The following is a 16,903-nucleotide window of genomic DNA, read 5'->3' as shown; positions in this document are numbered from 1 at the left end:
AGAAGGAAATAAGTCAAAGAATCCTAGTATTACCTTGAATTTTAAATCATCATGATTTGTCTGGCTGCCAGCAAAATGTCTTGCACCTTATAAAGTACATAGGGATGCCTAATTTGTTCTGATTTATTGTTAAATGAAAGTAGCAGCTTTTTAGTTACTTAAGCTTTTTACTTTACTACTGTGGAATTACTTACCAGATTATAAGTACCCAAAGTTCTCTTTCATTATTTATATTTTATGGGTAATTAGAGGAAGAAATGAGAAGGGAGCACCATATTTTGTCCATCCCATATTTTCAGATTGGGCAGTAATATAATAGACTTCAATATATGATTGATATAATAATTGCATAACAGATATAATTTTTTATGGAGGTAAAATATCCATAGCAAACACTAACCAGTTTTCAGTTTCTATGCCTCATATTTTATCTTAAGGTATCTGTAAAGACTGTTGGGCCTGACATGTTTTATGTCACAAGATATAGAAATTCATTTCTCATATTTATGGGAAGGAAAGAGGCAAAGAAAGATTCCCAAGACAGTCATGAGACTCAAAGAAGCACTAGGAAATTCAGTGTATACTGGGGTGCCATATTTGTTTTTATATTTGTTTTTTAATGATCTACCAGAATTGTTTCATAGCAAGTAGGGCAAGGATTCAACTACCTGACAGGGAATATGTGAATATTTTTCCCCCAGAGGCTTACTGGAACTGGGGAGTTGAAGGAGAAATTTTTTTTTTTTTTTTTGGTGTAATCAACAGCCTGCTCCCTTGCCTGCTAAGGCAGGGAAGATGTGTGGGTGAGTGTGGAAGGCAAATGATAGGGCAGTGGTGATTGTGGTATGTGGGTGAGTGGGGAGCACTGAGCACAGACTACATAGGGATGGGGAGGAACAGACTTACTTGCCTTGGGTCTGGGCTAAGTTTCCAATACAGATAGGTCTGGGCTAAGTTTCCAATACAGGTAGGAGCCTGCCTATCTTACTTACGCTGCAGTCTTGGAGACCAGTATACTGCCTGGCACATATCTGCTGTTTTTTGAAAACATTTTAAATGAGTGTATATATAAATAACTGTTTGCACAATTATGTTGGCTATTTTGAAGAGGCTATTTTGAAATTTAATAAGCAGGAGTAGGGAGATTGAGATGAATTTCTTGGTTCTAGCATCATACCTTGCACATAATTGGCACATAAAGAAGTTTATGGGGAGGCTGCTAGCATTCATGTTGAGATCAACAGTACAGATTTTTAGAAAATGTTTCTTTATTTTGAGAGAGAGAGAGAGCGCGTGCCTGAGTGGGGAGGGGTAGAGAGAGAGGGAGAGAGAATCTCAAGCAGCCTCTGCATTGACAGTGCCAAGCCTGACCATGGACTCCATCCCACAAACCATGAGATCATGACTTGAAGTGAAGTCAGAAGTTGTACACTCAATTGACTGAGCCACCCAGGTACCTCAGCATTATAGATTTTAACAATTTAAATGCATTAGGATAACTGAGAGCACTGATTTTTTTAATTTTTAGAAAAGTGTGCTTCTGTTTTCATTTTTGATTTTTAAATTTTCTCTGAGAAAGAGAACTCATTTCACTCAAAATTGGAGTTGCTCTAAAATCATGATTTCCAGCCCCTACCGTATTAACTTGATTATTCCTTCTTTTCTACACACTGACTTTGCATTGAAACTCTGAGTACAGACCCAGTGGTCTACCATGGGCTGGTGCGTGTTTGTGTTTGTGGGAACAGAATTTAAGGGCTGGATAGGTGTGCTTATTTTCTGACAGCGTGTAGGCAGCACCTAGAGCAATACATGATTTCCCTTAGCAGCTGTAAAAACGGGTAATCTTTGGTTTTGCATTGGTAGAAAAAAGGAAATAAAAATGATTGTCAACAAATCTGGGAACGTAATTGTAGTGAAATCACTTAGGGGAAATGGAAACAGGATTGCCAGTGGTGAAAGAAATGCCCGCCTACCCTCTTTAGTGAATTTTTATGATTTTTATTTATAGACACAAGTTCATTAAGTAAAAAAAAGGTAAAAATTTGAATTTAGTCAATCACTAAATTGATTTGAAGGGAAGAAGTTAGAGGCTAATCAGTGGGAAAAACCTTCCCATGGATTCATTAGTTATTAACATATTTACTGTTTATATGAATTCAGTCTCACTTAAAACCATACAAAAAATGCTTTCAAATAATAGGTTGCTATTAATTGATCTATTTCCCCCCCACCCCACACCCAAACTAGCTTTCATGTGTATAATCAGTGTCAAATTAGAATCCCTATGTCTCATCTTGGAGACATATTGGAAAAGTTGATATATTTGGAATGTAATGTCTTTCTATAAAATTAGTTACTATTTATTTGTTTATTCATTTATTTTTAAAAAGCATCTTGCACAGCAGCAGGGACCACAAACTCTAATGTACACAGGGGACAGACAGATGAGGATAGAAAGTCAAGGCTCACCCTGTAGGAAAATCGGAGAACAGGAGAGCAGGAGCCATACCATCGTCAGCCAACTGCAGCTGTGGGAGAATGTGGGCCTCTCTTATTTAAAGAAAAAATTTTAAAAAAGTGTTTTTTAAAACACTGTGCAGACCAAACAAAGCCTAGCTGGCTGCCAGTTTGTGACCACTGCTCTCGATAATCAAGGGGTGAACGAAGGGCACATCCTTTAGGACCTGGTTACCTTGAATTCTAATTCAGCGAGAACTAGATGTGAGGCCTTGGGCAAGTCACTCTCATTTTTAAAATTATAGATTTGGGCCAAATGATTTGCAATTTAGTGACTTTTCAAGGCTTACAACATCTATGGTTTTTTAAGGAGCAATAGCTGATCGTCACATCCACTACCATTCTTATTTTCACTGTGATTTATGCAGTTTCCCCAAATCTTTGAAATCTGCCTGCTATTGGACCCTTTGAGAGCTGTTTATGAACATTTGTTGAAACTGACCAGAGAAAATACTGTCAACTTGTGTCTGAGTCTAAGCAAATTATTAACAGAGTTGCAGAACTTGGCTATCTCCTGCTGTAGTAAACATATTAATAAGCTTTCACCAGAAGAACTGTGAACAGATGCAGTTCTTGAAAACACAGTGTCCCTGTCACATTTACTTGTCTGTTTCTCCTAGTGAGGCAAGACTTGCTTGTGGTATCCTAGTAAATACTCTCCTTTTTGTCATAACCAGATCATAGTTCACGAATTCAGTAGAAACATCATTCGTTGTAACCGGTATCTTAAATGCACAAATTCAAGCCCTAAGGGAAGATATACAATGACATAAAATGACAAGTTGTTTTTTTTTCCATTCTGTCACAATTCTATTATCCAATTCCTTGGAGCCAGATCTAAGAATAATACATTGCCTTTGTAGCCATTTCAATGTGGAACTTTAGGTGCTTTAAATATAATAAATGTATCTACACACATCATATGTGGTCAACTGGGAACAATTCCCACTTCAGTTGAAACAACTAGGCATAACACTAAGCACCTTTCCGTCATTGCTGATAACTAGGCAGGTGACCTTGAAAATTGTATACCTTTCTGAATTTCCGTTTCCTCACTGATAAAAATGCTATTGAATATATTTGCATTTCATAGAGGTTCAAGGGTCACAGCAAGCAATTAGGTGTAAAAGTATTTTACTAAACATAAAGTGTGGCTTGTGAATGAGATAACATACTAATCCATCACTTACCTCATTCAAACATGAAGAATGAAAGTACGAAGTGAATAAAGTAGCTTGTTTTGCCCACTGCAGCTGTAATTCTTTAGGATTTGGAATTGGCCTCCCACTTACACCCCTGCTTCCCTCCACGTAAAACCATCTCTCAGGGCACCTGGGTGGCTTAGTCGGTTAAGCGTCCGACTTTGGCTTGGGTCATGATCTCACGGTTCGTGGGTTTGAGCCCCACGTCAGGCTCTGTGCTGACAGCTCAGAGCCTGGAGCCTGTTTCAGATTCTGAGTCTCCCTCTCTCTGACCTTCCCCTGCTCACGCTGTCTCTCTCTTTCTCTATCAGAAATAAATAAAATATTTAAAAATTAAAAAAAAACCCATCTCTCATATTCCAGCAGTTTAATTGACTTGTGTTACCGGATATATGGAATCAAACTTAGAATCTCAGAGAAAAAAGAATTTGTCTGGTCCTTGAAGGACCTTAAAATAATCCTTTGGATTTACTCTTTAAAAAGAGTTATATGTTTAATCTCCACATTCTTTTCTTCTCTTTGGGCTTCTTCCAGTTTTTCCACATTAAGTATTAGAATTGAAGAGCTTGAGTGATTGTAATGGCACCTACAGAATTATTTAGAGAACACGTTGTCACTTCTGTCCACTTAATCTTACATAATAAGCAGTTTACTATGTGTCAACCTAGTTTCAATATCAATGATCTAAAATGGTGGCATGATATTCCAATACTGGATGTACTAAATTTTCCTTCATTTTAAACATTCATGATGTTTCTGTTCTGTTTTGTCTTTCTTTTACCTCAAATACATCCAGTAGTGTGTTGATCCCCAGAAAAGTGCACAAAAGCCCTGTGATTTGTAGTGTTTGCTGATTTCCATGGTGTAAATTCTGCCACCATTTTTGGTTTCAAGGTAATGATTTTATATCACTGTACATGGCGTTGGGAAGAGATAGTGCCTAACTGGATCCCATGAGCCCATGTGAGCAGCTCCAGCCCATAACTACATAGTACAATTATGAACACGTTAGTCAACATAGAAAAGAAAAGCTCTAAGCATGTTTTTATCATTGGCTTATTATTTACAAACTATACTTAATATTTATATTATTATATTATATTATAATATTAGTATATTATAAATTTTATGCAGTGAATATGGCACATTTATTATGCATATGTCTATATAATAGTTTTCATATTTTAAAAACAGAATGATTTAAATATATTACTAGATTTCAAGATAAATTTTTATTTTTTTCTTTAGTTGCAAAATTATTTATACTGACCAGTCTTCAATCTTTTTGTAAATGATTTGCATTATATCTTTAAAATATTCCAAAGCTTACTTCAGTCATGTTCTATCATCCATTTCCCCATGAGGTGGTTCTTACTTCAAATCATAGTATATATCATGATGTTATTTTTTTGCAGAAAAGGTATTTGGTATCATAGTTTCTGAGATGTCACATGTCAGAGTCCCCTAAACCTCTGAATGTTGCCTCATTGTCCTTGGGTAAATATTGCTACAGGAGAAAATCTTTGGAAATACCAATTTTATTCCTTTTCAAGGTGAATTTATTTTCTTCCAGCCTATAGTTTGTAGCCTTCTTTATTTTTGAGACAACAATAAAACTTACGAGTATATATAGGTTGTCAAAGGACAACTTTTTTTGTGTGCAACCTGGTAAATTCTCTCAGTTTCCAAGTCTTCCACTAGTTGGTTTTTGCTCTTACATTTGTAATCATTTCTATGGCCCCATTGTCTTCTTTTTTGGCAAACCTTGCTATTCTATGTCTCATTCTGCATACAACTTTTTTTCAAAGTGTATTTATTTATTTTTGAGAGAGAGAGGCAGAGAAAGAGAGAGCAGGGGAGGGGCAGAGAGAGAGAGGGAGAGAGAGAATCCCAAGAAGGCTCTTCACTTTTAGCACAGAGTCCAATGAAGGGCTCCGTCCCATTAACCATGAGATCATGACCTGAGCAGAAATGTAAGTTCCAACACCTAACTGACTAAACCACCCAGGGGCCCCCTGCATATAACTTTAAACTTTTGTGTTTTATTATTTTTATTTTCTAGTTTTTTTTGTTTTATACTTGAGTTTCTCCACTGCATCACTAATGTAGTTTTCCACTTTGCCTGTTTTGCCCTTTTTTTCCCTCCAATGTGATATTTTTGATATGCTCCTCTATTTTTAACAGAAATGATGTCATTTCAGGGATGCCTGAGTAGCTCAGTCAGTTAAGCTTCTGACTGATTTTGGCTCAGGTCACGATCTTGCATTTTGTGACTTCAAGCTTCACTTTGGGCTCTGCTCTGTCAGCTTGGGATTCTCTCTCCCCTTCTCTTTGTCCCACCTCTGATCCTGCACATGTGTGCTCTCTTTCTCTTTTTCTTTCTCTGTTTCTCAAAAATCAATAAATAAACTTAAAAAAAAGAAAAGAAAAAAATGATGTTATGTTAAAGATCTCTTTTTAAATGTCAAGTAGATTTCTAAATTTCTAAAATTGCCTTACATTTCCTCAAGAAACTATTTAATTTTTTTTTATGTTTTATTTATTTCTGAGAGAGAGAGACAGCATAAACAGGGGAAGGTCAGAGGGAGACACAGAATCTGAAACAGGCTCTAGGGTCTGAACTGTCAGCACAGAGCCCAACGCAGGGCTCGAACCCACCAACCATGAGATCATAACCTGAGCTGAAGTTGGACGCTTAACCGACTGAGCCACCCAGGCACCCCAAGAAACTATTTTTGAGGCTCCCCAGTCACTGCCCTGCCTTTAGAGAGTTGTTACTTTTTTTTCTGTGCTACAAATTTTCCTTTATGGACCCATGATAACTATTTTCCCCATTGTCCATCTTTGGGGCGAAGTCTGGCCAGGTTTGACAGGTCAAGACAACCGACAGGAAGGACTTTCCTTAGAGCCGCCATTGTCTGCGCCTCTGCCCCCAACATTCCCTCGCAGCCTGATATTGGAGGGCAGGCTGACTTCAGGGCACTCGGCACAGCCTCTAACACAAAGTATCAGCAGCAGAGCAGACACAACAAATGCCAGCCTCCCCGTTTACTTGTGAAAGGACTGGTCAGAATTCAGGTTGAAGAGAGAAATCTTTGATATAGGTGAACAGACCTCAGATTGTTCCTTATGTTGCTTCCTAATCCACTCCCATCCATTTGAGAGTTTATAGAAATGTTGACTATATTCTAGAAGATCATTTTCCTTGTGTTAATTGGTTTCCAAACTTATTAAGACATTTTTATTTCTTAATTTGGACATTTTCTTGGACATTTTAATGGTGACTTGAAGAAGGAGTTTTTTGTTACTTTTATTTTCCTCAGTATTGCTTCTACATAGAAAAAAATCATTGAATTTTGTTTTTGTTGATTTTCTACTTCACCATATTTTATTTACTCACTTCCACATACACAATGAAACCAGGTGATTTTTTGGTTATATTTTAAGCTTTTATTTTAGCATGCCACTATTTATAGGCTGCACAATACATATTCCATGAATCAATGTTATGGATCCTTACTGTTCCTCTTATGTTGCACACTGAGGTCAAGGACAGTCATACATACCACACTGGAATCACTTCAGATCCTGTATTAATAGGATAGGAGTTAATAATACTTAAATACATTGTATATTCAAAGAGTCAACAGATTATGTATGCCAATTAATAGATGCAATATCACAGAAATAAAGCAATTCAGAAACCATTTCTGTGTTATTTTGAATTCATATGCATTAAATATTTTTCTTTGGTTTCATAGTTGCACAATTAAAGTTTCAACTAAACTAACATGCAAATTTGCTTGGGTTCTCTAAGAACATACCAATTACCTAAATTAGCATATTGGTTCATAAGCAAAACAAAACAAAACAAAAAACCCAGGATATAAAAGTCAAAATGGATCATTCTCAAAATGGATACTCTGCAAATAGTTAACAATTGGCAAGTTTTCCCCAGGATTTTTATTTATGTATTTATTTATTTTTAATTTTTTTATAGTTTATTGTCAAGTTGGTTTCCATATAACACCCAGTGCTCATCCCAACAAGTGCCCTCCTCCATGTCCATCACCCATTTTCCCTCTCCCCCACCCCCCATCATCCCAGGAGTTTTTAGGAGTTCCTAGTGTGTTATACATGTGTGCACATCTATGTGTATGTGTTTGTCTGTATTGAAGGTGTGATTAGTATGAAAATGGTATTACAGTTAATTAAAACAATGAGAATTGTAGTTATATTTTTTCCTTAGTTCAGATTGAATGATTAAGCTGTTACATGCTTTCAATCTTAATTCATTAAGTCTACTTTTATAAATTACTCTAGTTTAAAACTTTTTGATTAGTAAATACATTAAGTAATATGTAAACTCTGCAATTCTATACTAATGTTCTATTCAAGCTCTCTCCATTTTCAGAAAATATTCAAATACAAGATATTTATGTCCAAATTCATTTGAATTATTATTTTTTAAAATATTTTTATTTATTTCTAGGAGAGAGATTGACAGTGTGAGCAGGGGAGGGTCAGAGAGAGAGGGAGATACAGACTCTGAAATAGGCTCCAGGCTCTGAGCTGGCAGTCAGCACAGAGCCCGACGCGGGGCCCGAACCCACGAACCGCGAGATCGCGATCTAAGCAAAAGTCGGACGCTCAACCGACTAAGCCACCCAGGCGCCCCTTATTTGAATTATTTTTTACTAAAATCTGGCACTCTCCCTGATTCTCAGTGTATAATATCTGTTCTACTTCTTTGATCCACTAATTTTTAATCTTTCTCTCTTTCTATTCTCACCCAACACACACACACACACACACACACAGAGAGAGAGAGAGAGAGAGAGAGAGAGAGAGAGAGAGAAAGGAGGGGTCAGACCTTTCCTCTTTAATTTTTTCTTTTTAATGATGAATACTCAATGATCTTGGTATGTACAGATTTTTTTTTGGGGGGTATTTAACTTAAACTTAACAAACCATAAGTATGTAAGTACTGGATGGCAATTTACACAGTGTTTTACCTTATTAAAAATTGTTGCCAAAGTTGATAGTTTGTTTTAAAGTTCTGGAATTGTTGTCTTGTTTAATACATTTTTAAAATTTTATTTTAAAACTGTTTTAATATAAAAAGTATACTAAATCACTCTTTAAAACTGTCATCTAGAAAAAGCATCTTCCAGAGTTTTGTACACTTCTTGAATCCCCAAACTATATATTTATTTATTTAATTAATTTTATTTTATTTATGAATTAGAGAGAGAAAGAAAGCACAAGCATTGGGAGAGGAGCAAAGAGGGAGAGAGAGAGAGAGAGAGAGAGAATCTTAAGCAGGCACCATACTCAGCACGGATGCAGGGCTGGATCACATGACCTGAACCAAAATCAAGAGTTAGACTCTCAAAGTGACTGAGCCACCCACCCACCTCCCAAACTATTTTTTAATAAAAATATAATGTTTATTTTTTAATGTTTATTTATTTTTTAGAGAAAGAGAGGGAGACAGAGTGCAACTGGGGTAGGAGTAGAGAGAGAAGAAGACACAGAATCCCAGAAGCAGGCTGCAGACTCTGAGCTGTCAGCCCAGAGCCTGGTGAGGCTTGAACTCACGATCATGACTTGAGCCGTAGTCGGATGCTTAACTGACTGAGCCACCTAGGTGCCCCCCAAACTACTATTTTAAATGCAGAAAAGAACTTTCTTAATGTGAGCCCTGTAAACAATATTTTCAAAATTTTCTCAATTATTAGCTTCTTTATTAATGTTCAAGGTTGGTTTTGGAGGAAAATGTAGTGATTCTGTGCTGGGCATGTACTCAGCCTGTCTGTGAACCACACTGAGATAGAGTTTCACTCAGTGTCCTAATGCCAGTGCTGAGGCAGCCCTGCATAGGGGTGAAAAAAATAGAGTTACTGGAGCCAGGCTGCCTCTGATCCACATGCAGACTCTGCCAGTTACTAGACAAGTTCTTTAACCTCTCTGTGCTTTCATTTCCTTATCTGTCAAGTGGAGATAATCATCATCTTACCTAGGATAATTAAGTGACAATTAAATGAAATTGGGCCTGGCCCACAGTGCATTGTGGTCGACTTTGTTCCCATTACTATTACATACTATTCAGTAACATAAGATACTGTAAGTAAATTATGTAGCAAAAAAGAGCATTTATTGACTTATTGCTGCTGGGCATGGTCTCTTCAGTTTTGTGAGCAAGAGAAGAGGCAGTCTTCCGCTCCTGATCCACATAAAATGAGCTTCCTGAAGTTAGAAGGCAGTAGTCCAGGTAGGAGAAGGTAGAAGAAATGTTGGGCAAGTAGAAGCAACTGGTGTCCGTGCTATCTGGGGAAAGGTTATAAGAATCACAAAGGAAAAGAAGCAAAAACAGTGGTCCTCAAGATCAGAAGTACCGTTCTGTGAAAGAAGGATTAGTCTTGTTCCATGTAGATACAGAGGTTGAGAATAGAGCATATGGATAGGAGTTGCAGGACATCAGATTCCTGTAATTCAAGGGGAATAAACAAACTAGAATTCTGAAGTGGAATTAGAGTATGGTAGGGCTGTGGGATGCCTGTTGCTGATGAAGATTTTTAAACACAGGTCTAAAATCACTTGCTAAAGAGAAGGTTATATGTAATAATAGACAAGGAGGGAGAGATACCAGTAAATATGTCTGATTCTATGACTCCTACAAATGTGGGAGCTTTAGGGGACACTCTCAGGCCTCTGAGACCTTGCTTTGCCAGTCATGGTTGTCTGGCACTCAGTTCTCCAAATTTCTAATACAAAATGTTGACATTTTTATTCAACATTTGATTTCCCTGAGCTATGGTTTAGATGTGATTTTATTTTTGTCTTTCGTATTTAACTACATATGCTCATCAATGCTTACTGGAGACAGGGAGAGCCCAGAAACATCGTTAATTATCAAGCCATTGTGCTTAATAATGGCAGGTGGACTAGAGAAGTATTAAGTTTCTGGTATGACACCTTTGATTCTGGCATTGACACATTTTATGGAGAGAACAATATCATTTATTAATGGATCTCATGTTAATGAAATAATTAAATTTGCTCATCAGCATTGAGAAAGAGAAAAAATTCCTTACAGAGAGTAAAACATGAATTGGAAACTTGGTTGTTTGTCTGTTTATTGCTCAAATATATATTCTCTATGATACGTGCTTTAAATCTTCTGTGGAAGTAGGCAGTGTGTAAATTAAATGTGTGTGTCATTTCAGACATATTTCAGCCACTGTTGTTGTAACAAGGTCTATTTTGTTTCTATCAAGTAATACTTTGATTATAATTTAGAGAGTTGATTATCAAACATATAAATTTTGGATGTGTTTAAAATTTATTTGAATGTGATAGAAAAAATAATAAAATATTATGATTATCCAAGTAGGAGAGAGTTAAATGAACTAAAATTAAGTAAGTAAAAAAAAAGTAAAATAAAAAAGAGTTAAGGGGTACTTGTGTGGCTCATACTTGGCTTAGGTCATAATCTTGGGGTTCTTGAGTTGGAGCCCCATGTCGGGCTCTATGCTGGCCCATGTGAATCCTGCTTCAGATTTTGTCTCTCTCTCTCTCTCTCCCTGACTATCCCCCACCCACTCTCCCTCTCCCTCTCAAATAAATAGTAAATAAATAAATAAACAAGCAAACATTAAAAAAAATGTTTGGCATCTGGGTGGCTCAGTTAGTTAAGTGTTAGACTTTGGCTTAGGTCATAATCTCGTGGTTCATAAATTTGGGCCCTGTGTTGGGTTCAGAGCCTGGAACATGCTTGGGATTCTCTGTCTCCCTCTCTCTCTGACCCTCCCCCACTCTTGCTCTCTTTCTTTCTCTCTCAAACAATAGAATAAACATTAAAAAAATTATTAAAGAATTAAGTAATCGAACATGATCCGTAGTAAAGTTATTTAAAATCATCTTAAACTATTTGAATTATTTCAAAATAGGTTATAATTAACCTATCTAACACAAGCTCTTTTTATAAAAACAAAAGCTTACGATAAGGACTAGGTTTAGACTCTCTTTTTTTATGAAAACCAAGTTAAATCTTAAAACAAAACAAAACAAACAAAAAAATAACCATGATTCCAAAGATGAAAGAAATCCCATCAGTGACTCAGCAAGTAATTCTTAAAGGGCTGTTACAAGTCAGTTCTCCAAACTTTACACGCTTATGTTATGACATGATAAAATGAAAATGAAACATGACTTTTATAATTCTAATGATAGGGAAAATGAGCTGATTTTATCTCTTTATTTCTGTTATTCCAGGGTTTGAAGAGAAAAGTTATAAAGCTCTTTGCATTTTAAAAGGTGCTTTTAGTTTCCTTGCAAAACAACTCTTGATTATTGGCAATAATTGGCAGGGTTCATGGCATATGTAATTTAAATACCTTAAAATCTCTAAATAACTCTGTTTAGACTTTGTGATATGATAAAGGATGTCATTGCATCCATTTTTTTCTATCTTTTTTTCTTTCTCATCCTGAGTTAAAATTGAAATCTATTTGTAAGTTAGGGAGAGAAGTCCCAGGGATGTGGCTGGTCGTGAGGAACACCTATTTGGAATTAAAATCGAAGCCAAAGCTAATCTAAAAAATGGATAATCAGATAGTATTAAATGATCCATTTTGGGACATATAGGAAGTAGTAAAGGCAAATAGTTGGCTTGAATATCTTGAGATTCTCATTCTATTTTGTGATTATAATTCATTACCTGAACAAAATATGGTTTTTACTCACTAGCATTTCCTAATTAAAAAACTTACTTATGCAATCCAACAATCCTTGAACTTCATTTGATAATTACGTATTTTTTAAAACTACATTTTGAAAGTATAGCCAGTTTCTTTAAAATTTTTAATGTGAAATTCATGTTTCATATTGGCTGTGTATTCTTCTGCTTCTGTGTTTTTTATGAGGGTTCTAAATTTCTAATAGCCTTTAAACTATTGAACTGATAACTTCTCTATATCAGTGAGCCAAATACCAAAATCACATGTGGAATTTTGAAGTATAGATACTTCTATATTTCTTGCTAGACCCAGTGAAGGAGAATATCCAGAAGTAGAGTCTTAAATTATATTATTATTATTATTATTACTATTATTTAAAAATTTTTCCTGGGGGGGGATATCTGGGTATCTGGGTGGCTCAGTCAGTTAAGCTTGCAATTTTGGCTCAGGTCATGATGTCGCTGTTGGTGGATTCCAGCCTTGCATCGGGCTCTGTGCTGAGAGCTCAGAGCCTGGGGCCTGTTTTGATACTATGCCTCCCTCTCTCTCTGCCCCTCCCCCACTTGCACTCTATCTGTCTCTCAAAAATAAATAAAACATTTAAAAAAATTTAAAAGTATTTTTCCTGGTGAATATTGTCACTTCTTGACCCTGTATAACTTTTAGGACACTCACTGTATCTTAACTTCATGATTATTTTTGTAGATTTTATTAAATCTTCTTTACCATCTTATAAGCTTCTGAACAACAGTGTTCATATTACATTATGTTAATGCTGAGATTTAAAGATTTTCTTAAATAACTTTCATGTGTTAAACATTATAAACATTATAAATATTTATAGGAGGTAGCTGGGTGGCTCAGTTGGTTAAGCATCCAACTCTTGATTTTGGCTCAGGTCATGATCTCAGGGTTCGTGGGATTGAGAACGAATCCCTGTCAGGCTCTGACAGCGCTGAGCCTGCTTGGAATTTTCTCTCTGTCTCTCTGTCTGCTCCCCTCTCTCATAATAAATAAGTAAACATTAAAAAAATTTCTATGACTGGTTCTAGGTTGTCTTTTGAGTAATAGGGATATGAATTTTTTCAAATATGCAGATAAGGTTATAATATAATAAAATGTTTTCTATTACATTTATAATTGTTAACACAAATTATTCAGATTCCCTGGAGGCCAGTTTCTAGTCATATCCACTGGGCTTCCTTATAGTCAGTAACTCACATAGAGAATTCTTTTAATAAAGACCATGAGTTAAATTTCTTTTTACTCTTGGCCATGTTTAAATAGCAAATGTGATTCCATGTTGAATTTAAAATGTGACTCAATGTTTTCATATGATGAAAGATTTTTAACGTTGTCTTACGAAAGTTATGAAAAATTCTGGGAAGACTACGAAACAAACTATTGAGTGTGTGTGTGTGTGTGTGTGTTTTATATCACCATCACTGTCATCATCACTGTCACCCCTACCTCCATTGTTTACTATATACTTAGTATGACACAAGGTGCTGTAAATATATAAGCTTATTTACTCTGTATAAAACTCTACTACTAAAAGTATTACTCCACTATGTTCAAGTTTCTGTGTTTGGCCTTTGGGAAATCAAGACAAATAGGACCCGTTTGATACCTTTGAGGAGTTTATAGTATCATGGAAAGCCCTCAAAACACTTCTCCATCTTTCCCTCAGTGCTCTTATTTTTTCCTCTAATGACTTTATTTCTTAATGATCACTTAGACTAGTTTTTCTTAATGNCTCCGTCAAGTTCCTCCTAATCCTCCTATACGTGCAAACATATGATATTTGTCCTTCTCTGCCTGACTTATTTCGCCAAGCATAACGCCCTCCATTCACAATTGCACAAAAAAACATAAAATACCTAGGAATAAACCTAACCAAGGATACAAGAGATCTGTATGATGAAAACTATAGAAAACTTATGAAGGAAATTGAAGAAGACACAAAGAAATGGAAAAACATTCCATGCTCATGGATAGGAAGAATAAATATAGTTAAGATGTCATTACTACCCAAAGCAATCTACACATTCAATGCAATTCCAATCAAAATTGCACCAGCATACTTCTCAAAACTAGAACAAACTATCCAAAAATTTGTATGGAACCACAAAAGACCCCGAATAGCCAAAGTAATACTGAAAAATAAAACCAAGGTCTAGTTTTTAATGCTAATTGAACATACCAAAGGAAATTGTCCTAAGGCTTAGAGTATAAAGAACATAATTCAGAGAATACATTAGGAATAAATGGACACATTTTGAACCATCAATATGTCTGATTCCATTTAATACTTACAACAGTCTTGTGGTGTGTATTTTATGTAAGATTTATGAAGGGGAAAAATGAGACTCATAGATGTTAAGAGAGATGCAAAAGGTCACTTAACTTGGAGGTAGAAAATGCCAGAATTTTAATCTTATCTGGAAGTATCTAAACCTTTACATTTCTTTTGGAATCATGCCATTTCTATTTCCCACATAGTTTTTGGTGCCTGATTTCTAGTCTGGCAACCGTGAAAAGGAGAGCACTCTCCAGGTAATCTGAGATTTATAGAGCAACAGCAGGTTTTGCTTTTATACCAGGTAGATTAGTAGAATCTATGTTAAAATTCTTTTAAGATGTTAAATTAAGAGGTGGCAAAAACCAGACTTAAATAAACTTGGTTCCGACGTCCAATCTATAAGAAATGCTGTTAAATCTATTTGTCAATTCTTCCAGCAGAATTCCAGGCCTTACTAGTAATTCACAAATCCACTTGGTTCAAAGGTTTCCCTAAATGATGATCAGGAAGATTTGTTAGCTTGAGACCTTATAACATAAACATTAGTTGAAAATGTTGAGCTTACACCATTTAACAAAGACTGTAAACACTTAACTGAGGCATAATTATATGCAGCTATTATAAGTATTACAAGGCAGGCTTTGGTATAAATGTCTATTTCTGATTCACCAAGTAACTACTGAGATACATAGCTTTATGGGGCTGGGAAAAATCACCATCACCTGCTTTTGGTCTATCTGGGTTTCTCTTCCAAATTTGCGAGTCATTCTCTTTATTCATGCTGTTCTTGTCTCACTCTGGTCTGTTTCTTTGCATCAAGGTTATTATTACATCTACAGGAAATTATTGGGCTCTTTCCATGTGATTATTATTCAGAGGTCATTTTAAGTACATAGTCTTTCTCTATTATCTTTAAAGGGGGATTACTACTAATATACTTTCTGTTAGATGATTCCCAACTTAGTTTCTTTTTGGTATAGCAGTCTAGCACTGCTCTGGACTGTTACCCACCACCCGTCATTTCTTCCCTGTGGAAGGGATTTTGCTTTGTTTATTTTCTACAGAAGAAATTCCAAATAGAAATGAATCTCATTATGCAGAACTATGGATGCCATGTCACTTTGTGCTTAATATTGTTATATGCCTTTATTCACTTAGGCAATTCTGGAGTTTTATTCTACTCACATTTTTTCCTACAATCTTATGGGCTCAAAAAGCTAGACTTTTCTTTAAGAGAAATGAAGCCTTATGAAGATCTGTTCCTTTTTAGTTGTCTTACATTGGGTCACCAGGAAGCAGACTCTGAGACAGAGATCACACTGTGGGAAGATTATTACAGATGCTTTTTGAAACCATACCTGTGAGCAAAGGTAAAGGAAGGAAATAGGATTTTGGGTAAAGGGATGTGGTGCAATCACCATAAAGCCTTGGTTCACCTGACAGGGAGTCCTGCAGCTGAAGTATTGAACCCACCCAAGTTATATTTAGTTACGGTGAAGGCCTAAGTCTTCTTACCTCCACATTGTCATTTGTTGTAGGCTGCCCTTGAAGTTGACCTTGGGTGAGGGAACTTTTTCCACAGAGGCAATTCTGGAAAAAGGTTGACAGCTGAGAACTGTCTCAATAGCTGAGTAATAAATCCATCATTGCTAAAGACAGGATCTTGGCAGCACAATGCAGCATTCATGACACTAGTATTTCATGAAGAGGAAATAGTGAATAGATTAAACCAATCTTTCTCAACCTTTCAAAATCATAACTCTTCTTGATAAACACAGAATGTGACTCTGATATATCAGAGGGGTATTTGGCTCTTGATTGATAATCTGCACACTTTGCATAGTTCCACTGGATGCAAGTATATGCTATGCCCAATTAGGAGACATGTACTTTCTCTTGTTTCCCTTTCCTTCTAATTTTCCTTCTCAGCCTCCCCTATGCAGAAATCTGAATGGTAATATTTTCTGATACGTTCTGCAAAATACCAGCGTAAAATCTGCATAGCAATGCTGTGATATCCCACCCTCCTTTGGTGCATTATTCTATAATATCCTGAGCAGTGCCAGCACTATGCCAAATGCTCACAAAAGATCAGGTAATTAATGTGAAAAGGAGGAACCAATGGAGTATTTACTTTC

General features: G+C 36.1%; 1 protein-coding gene across 1 annotated transcript in view; it reads left to right on the top strand.

Moving 5' to 3' along the window:
- The window catches only part of GRM1 (glutamate metabotropic receptor 1), a 398,454-nt gene that overhangs the window by 25,461 nt on the left and 356,090 nt on the right, over positions 1–16,903 (top strand). The gene's annotated exons all lie outside the window — the stretch shown is intronic.

This window comes from Crocuta crocuta, unplaced genomic scaffold (assembly GCF_008692635.1).
Source record: "Crocuta crocuta isolate KB4526 unplaced genomic scaffold, BGI_CrCroc_1.0 scaffold25, whole genome shotgun sequence".
Lineage (NCBI taxonomy): Eukaryota > Metazoa > Chordata > Mammalia > Carnivora > Hyaenidae > Crocuta > Crocuta crocuta.
The sequence above is the reverse complement of the archived record's forward strand: the minus strand, read 5'-3'. Positions and strand labels throughout refer to the sequence as shown.